Genomic DNA, 20,219 nt, shown 5'->3' with positions numbered 1-20,219 from the left:
GAGGAAGACAATCTTTATCTTTTCTTTTTTGAATTCTTATTTTTCTTCTATTGAAAATAGATTTTTAATACAATATATTCTGATTAAATCTCTTCTTCCCAAGCTTCCCTGAGGTCCTCCTCATATACTGCCCCCCCGCCCCGCCCCCCCGCCCCGTGCACAGCCACACACTTCTTGTCTTCCACTAGAAAATAAACAGGAATCTAATCAATATTAATAAAACAAAACATTTGAATAAGACAAAATAAACAAACAGAAAAGAAGCCATAGAAAATGCACAAGAAACATGCAGAAGCGGAGATACACATACATTTGCACACTGAGGAATCCCACAAAAACACAAAACTGGAAGCCATAATATATATGCAAAAGACCTGTAAGGATAAAAGAACAACAACAACAAAAAGAATGCCCTGGTAAAGCCTTGTGAGACAAAGAGCCTACAAAGGTGCCATTAAGTTCATTTTGTGCTCGCCATTTATTGCTCTGCATTGAGATTCTCTAGGAGAAAACTAATTCTTCATTTGCAAGTAGTTGTCTATTGGAGATAGGTCTGGGTTAGGGATAGGAATGAGTGTTCACTTCTCTCGTGCTGGGATCTCATCCTGTGCCTACCCATAAGGAAAATTACTAGGAAGCAGTCTCTATCTCTGGGATAGTCTCAAGACCACACCTTATTCCTGTCACTGCCTGATTGTCTTTTTTCTTCTACTGTCCATGCTAGAATTCATTGTGTTCAGCCAGCACCTCCACTGACTTTGGTGGTTCACCTTGTGAAGTGACACCTGCTAAAACTCTGAAACCCTTCTCACCATTACTTACACGGACTATTGCATTTTGCTATATCCTATTAAAAATAAGCAGGGAAAGGTTAAGAAACAGAGGCGAATTATCCTTTGTGGATATAGCCCCATTTTCCCCCCTGATGGTTTAGCAGCTTCTCCCTCTGCTCTCAGCTGTTTGCCATAGATATACAAATAGTTGTTGTTGTTCTTTAAAATCAGACATATCTTAGTGATTATTGAGCATCCTATTATGTCCCACGTGGGAGTATTTTCCCTTTGCAAACAAAGGTAGCTGGGGGCACAAAGCCCAGTTTGTAAAAATGGGAAACCAGTTCCTTGCTTAGCCAAGAGGCATAATGCTATGTTGACTACTCAGATTCCCCCACCGTCATTCCCGGATCCACATAATCTATCCTTTGAAGAAGTAGGAGATGGGGAGAGGGAGGCGAAACAGTCATTGATGTAAAGTATTTAAATACATCGTTAGGGTAGTATCTCACAATTGTGAGACACTTCATCTGTGCCATTGTTTGGGAGGGGTAGAGATTAAACCAAGGATCTCTTACACATAGGCAAGTGCTTCAACATTTAGTCATATTTCCACCTTCAATTATACATTTATAAAGCTGTTCTGTTGCTTTACTGAGACATCATCCTCTGGTTTATACCATTCATACTGAGCTGAGTATATCACATGATTATGTAGCCACTGCTATACCTCAGTTCAAAAATTCCATTTGCTTTCAGTGACATTATGCACCTTTGTGTATTGATGTCATAAACTTGTAGACTATAGTACAAGGCTGAATGCCAACCAGGCACGGTAGCAAATAGCAGCATTACCTCTCTCCAGAGGCTGATATTGGGGGATCATTAGTTCAAGGCCAGCCTTGGTTAAAAGAGGGAGTTCAAGACCTTGTCTAAAACAAGCTCACAAACTGTCTTAGGGAATTTGTTTTGGGTCTAGACAAATGTAGTTACTTCCCTTTCTCAGTTGAAAGTGATTGAAATAATAATCAGATAAATGGCTGGTTGGTGGCTCTGAAGGATCATGCTAAAATTGAGGATCAATATTGCTTCCTGTGGCTGTCAAATTGGATCACTCATCTACTTTTTCATGTGTGAGAAATCAGGAGCAAATTATTAAATGGTCCCCATGGAACAGATGAGAGCTACTGAGGAATGGAGAAGACATGTTAAAAGGTTAAAAATAAATGATTTGGGAGACAGATGGAACTTCTTGAAGAGATATTTGAATTATAATAAAACTGAGATAATGAATAATCTTGGAAGCTCTAACGCTATGCATGATGTAAGAAAGAAGCAAGAATGATTTCTGAAAACACACTAATTTATGTATTTCATTCTTGTATATTTTATTTCTTATTTTGTGTCCCCTAGTTTCCTAGTTTCCTTTTAATCTTACTTTAGTTTGTTGTTTGTTTTTTAGTTAAATCTGGTCAATGTGCCAAGTTATAAAAGAACACATGACGGATTGACAAATTTGAGCAAATAAAATTGCTGAGCTTAATTTATTGAATTAAAATAAAATCACATGTATTGCAGCTGTAAGATTTAAACTGTTCATAAAGGATTTTTGCATAGTAGGTACGATCTATGCTTATTAATAAAAAGGGTGTGGCTTGAATCCTTCCTGCAGCTAAAACCACATGCTGCCTGCCCTACTGAGTGAGGCTCCTGCTAACTGGCCTTGGACCATATGCTTTGTATCTTCATTCTGAAAATTTGTAATTTGAACATTTAGTTGTCTGTGGTTCTGATATGCATACTTTAAAAAAATCTATTTCTTGTTACAAAAATGTGCATTCTATAAACATTTCCTGCACAAATACTCTTATCATGAGGGCAGAACTCATTTCTATATCTATTAGGATAAACTTAAGTATTGACATCTATTCTACAAAATTATTTGTATGCAAAATAAGTGATTATGTAAACAAAATATGTAAAAGCTAATTTTGGACACTAGTAAGGTGATGTCATATGCATGTATGTATCAGACACTCACTCTGTAAACCTTCAGATCATGGTGCTGAACAAAAGGCTCAAGTCTTTTGTTTATAAAATCAGGATACTACTTACTTCATGGATTGGTTGTGTGAGTAAGTGAGAAACCTATGTAATTTAGATATTTCCCTACAAAATGTATGTATGCTGCATATGTAACAAATGTAAGCCTGATAGTGACACGTTGCAAATAACAGCTATTCCTCCTTGCCTGAAGACATGTCTGAGATCCCAAAGGGATGCTTTATGTCAGTGTTTTCCTCTCCCCTCCCATGCCTCAAAGAGAACAATGACTTGAAAACATTGGTTGAGTAAATACTACATTATCATAATTACAAGTTCCCTGAGAAAAGTGGCTTGCAGTTTGAATATTCAGCATCATAATTACAATTTCCATAAGGAATGTAGAAAAGTTATTATAAACAACACAATAATCACTTGGTCTATAAGGGAGAACAGTTTCCTAGGGGAGTGAAGAGAGAACGATGTGAAAGCTATGTTCTGATCAGCATGCAGGAGGAGAGTATATTGTAATGTCCTCCGAAAATTGTCTTGCCCAGATTTATGGAGAAACTATATCATGATGGCACATTCACATGAGTTGACTAAGCATTGCCTGTATAATTTTTCCTTTTATATAATTTTGTTAAACATCCCCATAATTGCTATGCTACCAAGAAATTTTACAGAAGTAAACTACCAAAATAGCAAAGGCACATTATTAGAGAGGAAAGCTTTATCAGGTGTTTTCTCCCCACAGTTAAATATTTGTTTTTTGTCCTAAGTGAAATGGTGAAACTTTATTAATTTTTTTAAAAGATGCCCATTTTAGTTTCTCTATTGCTACAATTGTCTCTAACTTTAATATTTGTCTTTTCTTTTTCATTTTTAGATGAAGTAAAAGAAGCAAAATGCAGCTTTCAAGGTTGGTACTTTTCATTATGCCTGAACACACATTAGTATAAAACAAAGCACAAAAGTGACAAAGTTGAAATACCCTCAACTTTTCACAGATAACAGAGAATACAATGTTTTCATCTTCTCCACTACTGCATAGAAATTAAAACATAAGTTTACCATAGAACAACACTATAATCTAATATATTAGCTTTGAATCAAAATTTGGCAATATTGTATAGATAGAAATGTATTTAGCATTTTTCATTCCATTCATCCAGTTGTCTTTATTTGTCCATCTTTTATATGTATTTATCAATGACATTTATTGAATGCACATTGTATGCAAAAAAACATGCCACATTATTTCCTTCAATCCAGACTTTATTTGGCCTTCACCAAATTAACAATATCCTCCCTATTCTAACATTGCCTGATAACTCGAACAATAAACTGTCACCTATTATCATAGATCCTTGATTTAACTTGCTATAGCTGACAAGTAAGTAGAATTTCCTCAACATTGTTCAGCTGTGTTCAAATGTCTACTCTCAGATAGTTTAAACTCCTTAGTATGATAATAAGGAAATTATTTTATACATATCTAATATCTATCTTTGTGTTATTTTTCGGTATTGTGTATGTGTGTTGGTATATCAGGATAATTTAGTAATTGAAAATACTAAATATACTTATATAAAATTCTAATATATACATGTATAACATAAATACATCTTTATATGTAAGAATGGTAGCAGTACATTGAACAGTCTCTATGGGAGGCAGACACTGAAAATTATCTATTAAGCAATCGTAAATGGAGACTAATACTAAAGTAGTTGTTAAGCTAATTTTAAGTGGAGAGGTACAGTGCTGTTTTAATTAAGGGATTTTGCTATTACTTTATTTGAGCAAACATTAAAGCATTTATAGATTTCATTACTCCTTCACACATAACATCTTGGAATACTCAGCAGAAATTCTGCCATCAGAGGGGCTTTCACTAAGAACTGTCAGGATTAAGAAGGGACTCCCATATCAGTCTGCTCGTCTATTTAATTTAATAAAACGTCACCTCAGCCATCAATATGCCTAGTTGCAGTACTGAAAGGCAGTAACCAGTGGCTGAGAGTTGGGGGTCCAAACACAAAGTGCTTGGATTTGAAGTCAATTTGCTACTGTACTGTTTATGTGTCTTCGACCAGTTTAGTACCTGCAAGCCCTGATTTCCTCAGTTGAGAAACAAAAAGCATAAAAGATTTTTATGAATCAAGAGAGACAATATATTTACGAATCATTGCATCATGTTTTAGGAATGCAGTGAGTGACAGTCCCCACTCATTATTTTGCTGTGTTACATCTGCAGTTCAGACTGCACTGTGAGCAGGCAGCAAGTTCACGGTCTAAAGGGAACTTCTCTCCTGGTCCCAATCTATCATGTTTCACCTGCAGAGATGCATTCCTTATGTGATAATGTATGTGTTCCATATAAAAATGTAAATAACTTGGGGCTGTCCATTAAATTATGATACCTTGTTATGGACATTGCAAATGTGTTGCTTTCTTGATAGAAAACTTTGGTGACTGTGACGAAGGTGGAAGAAATAAACAGTTTGGTTTTTGCTAAAGAAAGAAAAGGTAACACCAAGGTATAGGGAAACAGAAGGAAAAAAACTGGGTTCCAGGTTTTCAGTCTCAGTCTGAAACCAGCATGGCTGTGGCTGTGTGTGTGTGTGTGTGTGTGGTGACATCCCTCTTTCCTAGTGATGTGAGAACAGACAAGTAGCAAGTAGACTGCAGATTGGTAGAATACAGATGAATGCTAGTAGATGTTGAGAGTCATTCTTCTCTAGCTAACAAAGTAAAGGAATAAGAAGTCTGAGGATGCAACAGGAGAGTGAATATTAAGGAAGAAAAATAAATACTCATTCCTCTTTGTGAGGTATGTAGGAATCTGGGTGTATGTCTTGTCTTTGTGTACCAACATAGGTTATGAAAGCAATACTCCCTTGGTTGAAATGGGTCAAACTAGCTCAATGACATCCCTTGGTTGAAATGGGTCAAACTAGCTCAATGACATCCCTTGGTTGAAATGGGTCAAACTAGCTCAACGACATCTCTTGGTTGAAATGGGTCAAACTAGCTCAACGACATCCCTTGGTTGAAATGGGTCAAACTAGCTCAACGACATCGAAAGACCTTGGACCAGCCGCCCTTTACTAAGGGGCCCTCACAATAGGAACAAAAACAAGAATTTAAGTGCCAAGTTTCCCTTTTGTTCACTCTACCTTAGTGAAGCAAGTGGAATGCCACAATTGGGTTAGGAAAGGAGATCGGCCAGCTTCAAGAGCTTCCATATATTTCATACAAACGAACACTGATCATGAACATGAAAATGCATCAAGATTAGATTTTCTGTGGAGACAGACTACCCCTTATAGATAATGAAAAACATGAGCCTATAACCTCTTATAATCAAAAGCATTAAGTGCTCAGTAACTCAAATGAAAGAAGGTAATACTAAAAATTCCTAACTGGACACTTGAGATGGGAAATCTTTTAGAATTCCTAACCATTCCCCTAGCTGCATGACCACACATACACTGTCCAGTAGCCAAGCTAAAGGCTTAGTCATCCCAGGGCCTTATGTCCTACATCCTACATAATCCATGCACTGTGTGATCATGTAATTTGTGAGGAGAGTAATCATGCAATCTATGTGCACATGTGGTGTAGCTACTTAAACCCATATGCACATGTACAGGGGGAACCTATAAAAAGTGGGTTCCACGGATTCCCCTGTCCTCCCTCCTCCCGCGGCTGATATGTAAAATTAAATTAATTATAAAATAAAAAACGATATACACAGGAATTTTAGTAGCAGTATTGTAATAAAAGAGAAAAGAAAAAAAGAAGGGACTTGTTTTTCTTATAAGGTCGATTATTGTGTTTATATTTTATAACTTATTTACATGTAAATATAAAAATTAAATTATAAAAAAGCGGGTTCCATCTATCCATCCTCTCTCTTCCTGCATGATCTTTCAATAGGCCTAAGCAGCCCCTTCTGTTCCCTTCTCTTAATAAACTCTTATAGTGGGTTTTGTTGTACCTCGTGGCTTTTCTCACATGGTAAACAGTGCCCCTTCATGAGTAACATTGCACTGCTTAATAAACAACAAAATCCAAAGCTATCTTTCTATAAGCACATTTGATAAGAGTGTAGCACAGCTGTGAATGACAAGGTGATTTGGTCTGATGGTTTATACTCCCAGTTCATATGCTGAAGTACAGCTCTCCAAAGCAAAAGTAGTAGGAATTGGAACCCTTTGGGAAGACAAGGCAGAACTGCTCATGAACAGGGATAGTGACTTTGCAAAATAGTTTCCCTGCCATATGTGGAAAAAGGAGACCTTGTTTATACACGTGGTAGCCTGCCCCATAACCTGGGGATTTCCAGTCTCTAAAACTATACAAAATATTCATTTGTTTTTACTAACTACCAAGATGATAATAATTTTGCAGGATGTAACACAAAATCTTTTTTTGCGGGGGAGTGTAGTGGGGGGGAGTTTCAAGACAGGATTTCTGTCCTGGATCTCACTCTGTAGACCAGACTGGCCTCGAACTCACAGAGATTCACCTGGCTCTGCCTCCCAAGTTCTGGGATTAAAGGCATACGCCACTGCTGCCCGGCTGAAATGTGAATTCTTAAGGGTTTTATAAGAAAAATCCTGGAACCAGATATTAGGGTAAATGCTGAAAGATCAGAGAGAAAAGGAAACAAGACACTGCCATGTCTTACCTCTAGGACTCCTCAGACTGAAAAGGCTTCTGCTCCTCTCCCCTCATGCTTTATATACCTTTCTCCACCCAGTCATCACTTCCTTCTTAGTGCTGGGATTAAAGGCGTGTGTCATCATTACCTGGCTCTGTTTCTTTTCTAGACTGAATCAATCTCATGTAATCCAGGGTGGCTTTGAACTCACAGAGATCCAAATGGATCTCTGCCTCCTGAGTGCTAGGATTAAAGGTGTGTGCCACTACTCCCTGGCATCTAGGTTTAATCTAGTGGCTTGTTCTGTTCTCTGATCTTCACACAAATTTTATTAGAGTACATAATATATCACCACATTTCCCCTTTTTTGTCTAAAATAATAAAATTATAACTAATATAAGAAAAACTATATACAGTAAGTACAATAAGTATATACAATATATACAGTCAAGAATTACATTAACAATTTCTAGTCCATGAACTTTTGACACATTCAGAGAAAATAGTTCATTATTTATCCTATTTTGGTGAGTCCAAAGTGTTGTACCTAATTCACTTTCTATCCTAACTTGTATAAACAACTGAAAACTACCTTTTGATGCCTTTCAAATTTATACACTTTAAACATCTTTAGTGAGTTTCTTTTCTGAATTTGTTAACAAGGAAAACTTTAACTATCTAGTCTTCAACTCCCTCAGAGACCTGAGAAGGGAATAATATTTACTGAGTAAGCAGGAAGTGCAAACAAGTGACTTCCAAGAAATGTGAAAAATGACAAAAACAGCTGGCTGCTTGGACAGTCACCCAAGGTTCATCTGCAACATTGGGGCATCCATCTTTGGCCTACAGGTCTATCGTTTAGCATATCTGACATACTCATCTATGAAGCAGAATTTTCTAAAAGACCTTCCTACCTTGTCTTGGCAAGGTTTGACAGTTCTTTCTTTTGTGTCCTGCTTGTCCATTTGGATAGCATATAAGGAGCAGTCGAGGCAAGGGCACTTTCTTGCCCAGTGACTAACTTGCCACAAAGAAAGTAAACTCCATAAGAAGTTTCTTTGATACCCATCATCTTCTCTAAAGTAGATTGGTTCTGCCAGGAGCAGACATATCTCATTGCAATAAAAAAGAAAAGAATCTGTTATTAAAACATCTTAAATGTCATGTTCTATAGATCTCTGAAGGGTTTGAAGATGAGCTGTCTATCTAAAATATATCTCTTTTCGAGCTGGAAAACAAACCTAACCTAATAAGTTCCATTGTTCTAGGTGACTAACTACTAACCTACATTCTTTATATCTTAATTAGTTGGTAATAATAAGTTTCAAGGGTGAGAAATTTGCATTACAATATTAAATGAACTGTATAGGTACAACACTTTGAACAAGATTAGAAACTTATGTAGTTTTTTTCTAACAAAATTAATCTCCAATTTGTATCAATAGACACAATTTGTATACAACATTCAAAAATTCAATCCAATGTAAAATATTTAAAACCAGTAGTTGCTTTTTAAAAGTAGATTTAATAATCTACCTTTTTATCCGATGCCTATATTCCTGTTTTTTTTTTCTTTTCAGAGTAGATTTAATGATCTACCCTTTTTTCCTATCATTTCTGTATCAATTTTTTTATTTTTCTTTCTTTTTCAAACAAAAAACCTAAATGGTCTGAGCCATCATGAGGGTGCTTCTCTATGAGGATTTAAAACATCAATGTGTTGAAATGGAGCTATGATTGACTCTGATCCCTCAAAGTGCAGTGTCATTGTAAATAAATTGAAGAAGGTAGAATTCTAGACAGTTTCTGAATCACCACCAGGATACTTGAACATTTGAAGAGACCTGAATTTTGAAGCTGCCCGAATGTATTGCCTTAATGTATAAATTCTCTCAACTATTTATACATTATACAGGTTTTGTTATTGGCTCTCTTAGAGTATCATGCCCTTTTCCTGAAAGGAAATCATTGATTTTTAGACATAAAATCTACCACAACTATCTTAATTTTAGTCTGTCTTTGTCTTCAAGTAACAAAATCTAGGCCTACAGAAGTTAAGCATGTGTTTCTAAATTATAGAGCAGACAGACAATAAGCAAATAGGGATGCTTGATGTCCTACTTATGATGGAACATGCAGACCAGAAAATAAGCAAGAGGAGGCATTTGGGAGGATGAAAATCGATTCAAATATTATACCCATGCTAGCTGCTTGCCTGAAATTGTCTCCATTCCTAAGCATCTCTCAAGCCTTTTTTTTTTCTTTTCTGACTCCATGAGTTATCTGATGGTAGAGTTGATAGCTGTCATGTTTCTCTATTTTTACCATATTTGAAAGTTTCGAGTAAATATTGGACAGTTTCATTGTGACCCTAAACCTTGTCAAGAACACTGACTATCTCTGTCTTCTATCCTGCTGAATTTTATTAATTCACTCTTAATGATCAATGGCAGTGGGGGTGGAGCAGGGGTCTCTGAGGGGGATGAGAAAGCAACCAAAGAAAACTGGATTTGAGTTTTAGTTTTACACATGTGTATTCTAGGATTTATGTAAGGATGAGGTAGTCTAAATGAATTACATAAAAATATTACTTTGGGACTGCTGTGTATCTCAGTGATATTGCAGGTGGTTTGCCAAACACAAAACCATGATATAACACACAACATCAATTACTTGGCAACTAATGTATTGGGCATCTCATGAGATAAGTAAATATCCATTGAAACCATGTATATTTGGGAGATAGCCATGTAGCTCACAGGCTGAACACCAAATGAATGGCCTTAAAAAAATTAAAAAAAAATGTTTAAAAACAAGAAAACTAATTTCCTTTTATTACAAATTCTAAATTTAATTTCCTTTGGTCCTTCCTGCATATTTGAAAGAGGATGTGGCTCTTATTTCCATGCTAGAGATGTTTAATATTTTCACACTGACAGCATTGTGTTTATATTTGAACATCATAAATTTAGAAGACTATAAATAACCGCTTTTGCTCTACAAAATATACAGAATGTCATTCAACAAAGCACTGATTATATATGACTATGACTTAAAGAGAAATTTGATATTGACTTGAAGACTTCAACAATCATTAAAAAGACGGCCAAATTGATATCTCAAAGCAAGTCCTTCTTAAGTCTCTTTTATAACCCTTCAAATTTTTCACACCTGGAAATATTTTGAATCTTCATCAAAACACAAATATTCCTTCAATCCTTGGTTTTCGTCATCATTAGTCTTCTCTCTGTAGTTTTTAAAACATATGTAGTTGAAACGAATCTCTTTGTCTAACTTTCTTTTTCTCTCCATCCTCTCTGAGTTTATCATGCTATATATCTCTGGGTTTTCCTGTGAGCAAAGGAGAGAAAAGCAGATGTGGAAATGTCGCATTTACTCAGAACATAGAATTCTCTCTGGTTATATAGTTATGTAGATTTTGTAATAGAAATAAAAATGATGGTGGCCTTAAGACCATGCTATTGGTGGAAGAGCTAGATAGAGGCCACATGAATAGAAGATGGACAATGAATTCACTTGCAGTTAACACACAGCCTCTGTCTCCACTTCCTCACAAAACTTAAACAAATAAGAATAAGGAATAGAGGAGCCATGACTACCCAGAGTAGTCAGGAGCAGGGAGAAACCAGACCTAACACCACAAGGTTGCTTAAAAGATAGAAAGCGGATAGAGAAAGGGCACTTTGGTCCATAGAGCAGACAGTTGCAGCAGAAACACACAGAAAAAGAGTGTTAGTGTAGATGTAACCAACCGTCTTATTAAATAAGAAACACAGAAACAATGTAAAAGAGAAAGCCGAGAGGTCAGAGCTCAGAGCTAAAATCTCACCCTTCCTCCTGCTGTCCCAGCTTCGCGAAAAAAGAGACCTACTTCCTGTCGGTTCGTTTTTTTATAGTATGTTGTTCTGCCTTCTCATTGGTTGGAAACCCAAACACATGACTGCCTCGTCACTGTCTGAATGTACAGCCCCCTAGGTCTTAAAGGTATGTCTCCAATGCTGACTGTATCCCTGAACACACAGAGATCTTATGGGATTAAAGGCGTGTGCCACCACCGCCACACTCTTGCTATGGCTCTAATAGCTCTGACCCTGAACACACAGATATCTATGGGATTAAAGGCGTGTGCCACCACCGCCACACTCTTGCTATGGCTCTAATAGCTCTGATCCTGAACACACAGATATCTATGGGATTAAAGGCGTGTGCCACCACCACCGACCAAACACCACCACCACCACACTCTTGCTATGGCTCTAATAGCTCTGACCCCCGGACAACTTTATTTATTAACATACAATCAAAATAATATTTCAGTACAATTAGATTACCACATCAGTGTTAGAATTGCTCAATCTTGAATAGCTGGGGAGTCAGACACACTGAAGGCAAGGCTTGTAAAAGGAACTGAGCCCTGATAAATAAAAGAGGAAAGTTTATAAATGGAGCAACTAGAACCCCACATCTTCCTTCTCACTTTACAAATCCAATTCAAAGCCCCTCACCACTTCTCCGAGACTTGGGAGATAAAAGACTACTTTTGCATCCAGCATGGCTTGGTTCTGGCAACCTGACTGGTATGTTGAGAGACAGAAGAAAGGATAGAAATGCATATAGGAACATGTACAGAAAAGCTGGGGTCAGGTGGGCTGTATTTGCTGGAATGGAAAGGCATCAGCTGTGCAACATCTTAGAACCTCAGAAAATTTATAATGTACAACATGAAAGGGAGAGGTTAGATCATCTTTGTGGAAAGTCTCTAGAGGAGATCAGTCTCAGGCTGTGTACAGCTCAAGAGAAAAGGTGGGTGCTTTCTGCATACTCAAGTAACATTCACACACGACCTGAACTGAGGAAGGCTTTGAGAGTTCCTGTGAGTCTGAGTGATTGCACTCTTGTAATAATACACACTCAGTCAGGACTTCATCGCATCCTTACACATTAACTCAGGGCTTCTTTGACTCCACACAGACTATAAATCAATGAATGAATGAATGAATGAATGAGAGGAGTATTGATATTGAAAAGTTAGGTCTCAATGTATTTATTCAACTTTGCTCTCAGACCTGTGACAGCCAGTCTTAAGTATCCAAATCAGGAAAACAGAAGACTCTTTTTCTGAAGACTCTGAACCCAGAGGAAAAATAACTGCAGACACAGACACACAGACACACACAGAGACACAGACACACACAGAGACACAGAAACAGACACACACACACAGAGACACATAGACATACAAAGAGACACATACACACACACAGAAACACAGAAACAGACACATAGACACTGGCACCTTCTTTTCTTCCAGTAAATAGACATCTGGGTGTGTTTGTTTTGTTTTGCTTTGCTTTGTTTTGTTTGTGAGCTATGCTGGGTGTTATTAATTGGTAAATCCCACTAATGGACCAGTAGCTTTTGGGGTCTTCTAAAATATCAAGAGGTAACTATTTCCATGAAAGAGAGACAGAAATATGAACAGAAAACAGCAGACTGGACAGAAAGAATTAGGAATACTAAAGTTTGGAGCCATCACATCCTCTGAAATAAAATATGATACTATAAAAGAGAACTGTTGCCTGAAATTTTTAAATGGTCTTATAATAAAAAAGTCAGAACCAGATATTGAGGCAAATGATGAAAAGTCAGAGAGACAAAAGAACAAGCCACTGCCAAGTCTCAACTTACCAGCTTTACGAATCCTCTGACTGAATGCCTCTGAATCCTCAGCTGAATCCTGTCTCCTCCACCTTATATACCTTTCTCTGCCAGACATATCACTTCCTTCTTATTGCTGGTATTAAAGCCCTGTGTGCTCCCCAAGCAAAGATATGAGGTCTCAAGTGCTGGGATTAAAGGCGTGTGATTCCCAAGTACTAGGATTAAAGGTGTATGCAGCCACTGCCTGGCTCAGTTTCTCTCCTAGACTGAGTCAATCTCATATAGCCCAGGATGGGTATGAACTCACAGAGATCCAGACAGATCTCTGCCTCCCAAGTGCTAGGATTAAAGGTGTGTGCCACCACTGCCTGGCCTCTATGTTTAATCTAGTGGCTTGTTTTGTTCTCTGATCTTCAGGCAAATTTTATTAGAGTACACAATATATCATCACAAAGAACAAAGAAAAAAATTTAAAACTCTCAAAAATAAAATATATAGTATATAAAAAATAAGAAAAATCAGTGAAGGTATATCTTGGAAGTATATATGAGCAGACCATCCAGAGGGTAAAGAATGAGACAAAGATTAAGAACAGGGAAATCTTCAGCAAAGACAATGGATTTGGAATACCCATCACCATAGTCATACCAGTTCAGCAAATGGTTAGAGGTGAATGATTAAATAATAACCACCAGCTGACTTCCAGAACCTAGATACAATTTCCAGTAATTCAAGGGCCCAGTGTTCTCAACCAACAAATGACAAAAATATGTCATCACAAAACTTCAGAACACAATGGACAAAGAATACCCCCTATGCTGCTGAAGAGAGAAGAGAAAGGAGGTGTCAAACACACTGTGACTCCTCAGTATCAATTATGTAGGTGACAATTCAGTGCTCCAAAAACACAACATGTTCCACCAAGAGAGACAAGGAAATGGTGCCCAGGAAATGTCTTTCAATATTCAGATAGATAGATAGATAGATAGATAGATAGATAGATAGATAGATAGATAGATGATAGATAGATAGATAGAGAGAAACACAGCCCATCCCTAGGTTGCCAAAGAAGTATGTTCCAAGCTGCCAGTGTGCTTTCCAGAACAGCCCATGCAAAGTGCTCAGGTAGATGCTCCAAAAGGTGAGTCACATGACTAAACTAAGCAGCAACAGACCTCAGACCATGAGCAGTGCAATCCTACAGACTAAGAGGAACTTTTCAGTTCTGTGAGAGAATTCGAGCTAGAAGTTTGGTAGAGTGACAGATCTCATTCAGACTATAAAGCAGGGCAATTATTGATGTCATGGAATACTAAAAATGAAATATATTTATGAAACATAACACTAGTTAGCTCTAAATATTCCTAGAGTCTTGGTATTGAGGAAATGATTGAGTTTAACTAAAATTATAATAACCTTTCCTTTTTATGTGGTTGTATAATTGAAGTAGCTGAACTTCATTTTTAATTTCATAAATTGATGATAATGATGATTTGCTCATGTTATTTTAAGAATTTCATCATAATAAACAACTTCAGGAAAATGAGAGTAGAGTGACTTTTTATCACTATAACAAAATATCAGACAATTAGTATGATCGAGAAAAGAGGTTTATTTCATGGACCAGCTTGGAAGTTCAACAGCTGAGGTCAGGGATCTCTATTTGGCTTGACCTCTGCTGCTGAGGGAAACAGGTGACAGCGTGTCATGACAGGAGTACACACATGTGTGGGACACTCTACACATTAGAATGAGGAGAGAGAAGCTGGTATCCCACAAGCCCTTTAGAATGAACATCACTCTCAGTGTCCAGAGCACCTCCCAGTGGACCTCACCTACCAGAAACTTTGTCATGTCCCCATAGTGCTACAATGTAGACCATGCTTGCATCACTGTGAGCCTTTGTGGGAAAGATACTCACACTACATTTAAACCTTAGCAAAGGGATGTAGAACTTATTATTATGCCTTGTTGTTACTTTATTATTATCACTATAATTATGACATTATCTGACTTTTTAAACTATAAATTCATACTATCTTCATGAAAATATTGGCTAACTTTGAGTGTATTTAATATAAAATTATAATTTACATGCTGGCTTTTCCATTTCCCTTGGGAAAATCACTTCTTTAACTGTTGTCTTGTGAGTTCTTGTGCCTATTTGCTGGGTTTTCTTTTCCTTTTCCTTACAAGGAAGCAAATGCATGTGAATGATGCTGACTATCTAATACAAGGCAGTGACCCTTCCACGTTGATTTTCATTTCCTTCTTGAAGAAGCTAGGAAATACGTTAGCAGTTTCAATATCTGAAATATCTTTTGTTGAAAAGAAGTGCAATTTGGCCTGAGGATCAAAATGATAAATACAAGAAGGCAAAAACTTAAGGAGCCACCTCTAGCACAATATAAAGAAAAAGAAGGCTGTCCACGGGCACAGGGTACGACTGAGTTCTCCTTCATAGAGTCCCTCAAGTACAACCAGAATGCCACAGATCAAGGTGAACCATGGAAGTGATGTGGACTCAGTTGGTAATGCAAGCAGTGTGACATACCCTTCCTTTGGGACAAATGCTTTTTCAAAAGGCAAGGTGGATATATAAGTGCAGTAGCTGTAAGCACTAAGGAAAGTTGGGAAAAGAGAACTAGAGAAATTTGAACTAAACTCTATGCTACATTTAACACTAGGGTAAAGGGAAGCAAGAATGCTGAGAATGAGGTTCCATCCCCTCTGGAAGCAGTGCAGGTCTTTCGGGAAGGTACAAGAGGAGGGTCCATTTTACCCTAAACCCAGTCCTTTTCTAGTCTCACAAGGTGGACTCTGACTTGTGCAAACTGCCATCCCCATGTTTTTCTTTTTCTCCTTTTAAAAAGCCTCCAAACTTGTCTCAAGCTGAATCCATTTTGATAGAGGAAACACATACACACACACACACACACACACACACACACACACACACACACACACAAAGGACAAAGCAAAGAGAACCTCGGGTGGAAATTTCCTTTGAACCTTGCTAACCCTTGCTGCCCTTTTCCTTGTTCTTTAACTCAGAAATGAAAGGGACAGCCCACACACCAGTGCAGAGACCCACCCCAAACTACCTCCATTCCCTGGGTACCTGTCTTCTCTTTTGCTTTTTCCCAGACCTCTTATACTGACCTTTTTCTCCTCACCTGCTATTTCTGGACACAGACACAGACACAGACACAGACACAGACACACACACACACACACACACACACACACACACACACACACACACACCAGAAAGCCCATTTAACTGAATAGGAATGTAGCTTTAAGCCCTAATATAAGAGGATGCCACAATTACCTTTTGCAATTCACAAACCATTTTTCCATTCTCACCCACGTGACAGTTCTAACCTCCTGTCCTAACTGGACCAAGTCTCTTTGCATTAATCACACTCAACTCCACATTCTCTCTCACTAAGAATTCCCTTTCCCATTTTCTGCTTTCCGATGGATACACACTAACTCAGGCTATTCCGGCTTCTCTCCCCCTTCTGGGATGCCTTCTAACACTCCCATTCAAATCAGACTAGAATGACTTGCCTTCCAAGACTTCACTCACACTCCCAGCAAAAGCATTTCACAGGCTATAATATAATTATTTTGCCAGAAGTTTACATTTCTCACTTGTTTCTCAATAAAACTATCCTGTTGAAATTCACAATACATAACACTTGCTGGTGTATAGCAGGAACCCAATAGATGCTATCTGAATGAATGGAATAAATACGTAAATGAAAGAGAATGTACATTTTATTGTTTGCCTTTTCAGACAAGAATCTCAAGGATTAATCTGTATACATCTTGCACATCTGGGCAATTAAAACATAATATTTTCTTAGGAGGCAAAGAAATAGTTTCTTTTTTTTCTGTTGAAATAAAAGATTTTTTGTTCAAGAAAAAAACATCTTGAAAAAAATCCTTCTATGGTACAAGAAACTAAGTTTATATCTTCAGGGACATTCTCTTGTCTTTTTATATTAGGAGAGTGAACAAGATTTAAACCAAGAAGTCAGTGTGATGATGTTGCCAGACAGATAATAAAGAGGAAGATTATAAGGCTGTATCAGATGGCAGGTACCTCAGCAGACTCCACATCTTAGACATTAAACACAGAACAAAGCCATACTGTTTCCCAGTGACCACCAGAGGTGCTTGATGTCAGTTTTAGCAGTATGATGACACTTTGACTGTGGCCTTCATCTTACCTTGCATCACAGCTGGAAAACAACACAGAGAAAAAATAAAGCAAATATCACTAGGTAGTACTCAGACCAGACAAAACATCTGAAACAAAACCAGACATTTATAAAACAGAATGAAAAATCATTTTCTGTCAATCTCTTAGAATGCATCCTTCTCACTCCTGGAATAGCCTGTTATGTCTACTCAAACAAAACACCTCAAAAAGTTATCTGCAGATATTCTACATCTGAGGACTAGCTTAATATGAAGGTTCCTGCAGAGCTAGACTTAAAATCATTTATAGGGGAAATAAATTAGGGTGGTGTTTCTCTTGGTAATCTTTATAACCCTAGAAGTCACAGCCAATTTCCCCAAAGAGCAAACAGAAAAATACCTCACATTTTGTGCAAAATGGATGTAATTGCAATAGACATTTTCACGTGTAAGCTTTGAGTACTGAAAATGTGTGCCAAGTCAACACGGAGGACAGGTTAGCATGGTTTAGAAGCCAAAACAAAGAGAGGTTACACAGTAGAAAGCAGTCTGAGTTCAGAAGAGAAATATTTCTTGAGCATCTACTATGTGCCAGCCATCATGCTAAATAACTTACAAAGAATATCTCATTATATATATATATATATATATATTTGTCTACTGTATATAATACAGAATTAGAAAATCTACCAGTGTGTGTAACATAAGGAAGCACATTGGCTAAATCAATCTTCTATGTAAGGAGTACAGATGAAGGCATTAATGAATATACAAGTTTATAGCTAAGAATTTCAGATACATATTGTATAACATTAAACATACTTTCATGTTTAGAAGATATCTTAGAGTTTTAAATTCTTTCTAGGAGAGGAATCTGAGCTTACGAAAGTTTCAGAAATTATTACTTTAATAAGTATTAAATATTGCCCCAAATATTTTAGCCATGTTATTTATCATATCTTAATTTACTTAAATAGGTTCATTTGATTTAAAGCCAGACAAAAATCCTTGTCTACTTCAAGAACACTCACTGAATACAAAACAGAAACCTGAGAAAGTACCACTAAATACAATGGTATGACCAATTTTTTATGTCATTGAGAAATTTTTTTCCAAATGAGTATTTGCATAGAGTTTGGTCTAACTAGCTCATGCCACTGGTGCCACTAATTGATGCAGGTATCTAATTTGTAGAAGGGAAAATAATAATGAAGTATTCTGAGGTTTTCTCGTATTCAAAGAACCCTAGTTTTCTGATGGCTGATACAATTATTATCTGCATGCCTGTTGCTGGTGGCCAAGGAAAACTGATACCTATTGGACCAATGCAGCGGGCATCACATACCAAGAGAGGGTTTGTCAGCCACTCCACTGCAGCAGCAGTGGCTGCTTCCATGGAAATTCTCATGTTTCTTCACACTTTTTCTCCAACCCAACATCTTTTGGTCGAGTTCTTTGCAACGAAACTGCTGCTTCTGTAATATATGATCATTTTCCTCACTTCTGATCTCAGAGTCAGTGGAGCGGAGGCTGTGGGAGTGAACGATCTGGACTGGAGTCCCAGTTCTTCTATTATTGTGTGTGCCTTTGGACAAGTTGCTTAAAATTACTGAACTTAAGTTTCCTCATGCATAAAATGAGGGGTGCATCCTAAGGGTTTCATGAATATTAAGGAGGATAATCTGTTTACTATGCTTGACCTGTCATGGAGACTCAATTGGGGTTATTACCGTAACTACATAATTATGCTGGGTTAGAACAAGAAATGTGAAGGAAGATGCTAAATTCAACAGTCTGACTGTGGTCATAAACACTTCCCTGGAGCTCATATTCAGAAAATGAAAATGCTGCAGACACCTCTTCTTTTGCTCCAATGCTGGAAATATTAGAACCAAATTAATGTTGTCAGAGTAAAACCTTTTGCAAAGACTTATTTTTACCTTAATTGCGACATCAGAGTCCAGTTTAAAACCAAGTCACTTTTCCAACAGGCTAATTTCTGTTGTCTCATTTCTTGGTCTTTTTTTTGTTTGTTTGTTTGTTTTACTTACAATTATACTTGCATTTAATGTCTAGATTCATTCAAATCTTTCTGATGTAAAACAATGAAATCACTACTTCTACTTCCAGAAGTCTTGTGGTAACTGACAGTGTCTCTCTCAATGTTTTCCCATAATCAAGAGTTAAGGGAAGTGATGCTCCAACTCTGACTTTCAGGCCCTCTGGAGATTTTTCCAAAGTCATTTATTCTCTTAGCTTGCCCTATGGATTCTGATTCTGTGGAATCTGTTTTCTTAGCAGGTCCTATTTACCTTCCATACCCAGGCTCAACAACACTCTTCCCTGCTTGGAAATCAATGACCTATGAGGTGCAGCAGGGAAGGAACGGAAATAAGTGTGGTCTCTTAAGCAGAACCAATCTGTAGTCTTAGAGAATCACTCAAGCTCTCTGGGATTCAGTTTCTTCATCTTAAAAAGTTTGAGAAATCCATAAATGCATGATCTAGTCTACCTAGATTATAAAGTTTTCTATAAAAATTAAATACAGTAGTATCTGAAGGAAGAAAAAAATTGTTTTCTAGTTTCACAATCTAGTAAAAGGAAAAGCTGATGTAATCATCTCTGTATTGCTCCCAATCAAGCATTAATCCCTCACCCATGCTTCTGCAGGCTACCCAATTAAATGCCGTGACACACACACACACACACACACACACACACACACACACACGGGCAGGGACTCAAGAAGAAGAGAGATTTGGTGGCAGGAGAGGAGAGAGAGATAATATACAACAATGAGGAAAGAGGCCTTTTACAAAAGGAAAAAGACATAACCA

The 20,219-nt window shown here is 37.3% G+C and overlaps 1 protein-coding gene across 4 annotated transcripts in view; it reads left to right on the top strand.

Annotated features, from left to right (window-relative positions):
* Lingo2 (leucine rich repeat and Ig domain containing 2) overlaps positions 1 to 20,219 on the top strand; it is a 1,171,857-nt gene that overhangs the window by 751,412 nt on the left and 400,226 nt on the right. For all 4 annotated transcript variants that reach the window (XM_028878475.2, XM_028878483.2, XM_028878480.2 and 1 more), the window contains one exon: positions 3,706 to 3,738. The gene's annotated coding sequence lies outside the window, so the exon portion shown is untranslated. The remainder of the gene's footprint in view (positions 1 to 3,705; positions 3,739 to 20,219) is intronic.

The sequence above is a fragment of the Peromyscus leucopus genome, chromosome 2 (assembly GCF_004664715.2).
Source record: "Peromyscus leucopus breed LL Stock chromosome 2, UCI_PerLeu_2.1, whole genome shotgun sequence".
NCBI lineage: Eukaryota > Metazoa > Chordata > Mammalia > Rodentia > Cricetidae > Peromyscus > Peromyscus leucopus.
The sequence above is the reverse complement of the archived record's forward strand: the minus strand, read 5'-3'. Positions and strand labels throughout refer to the sequence as shown.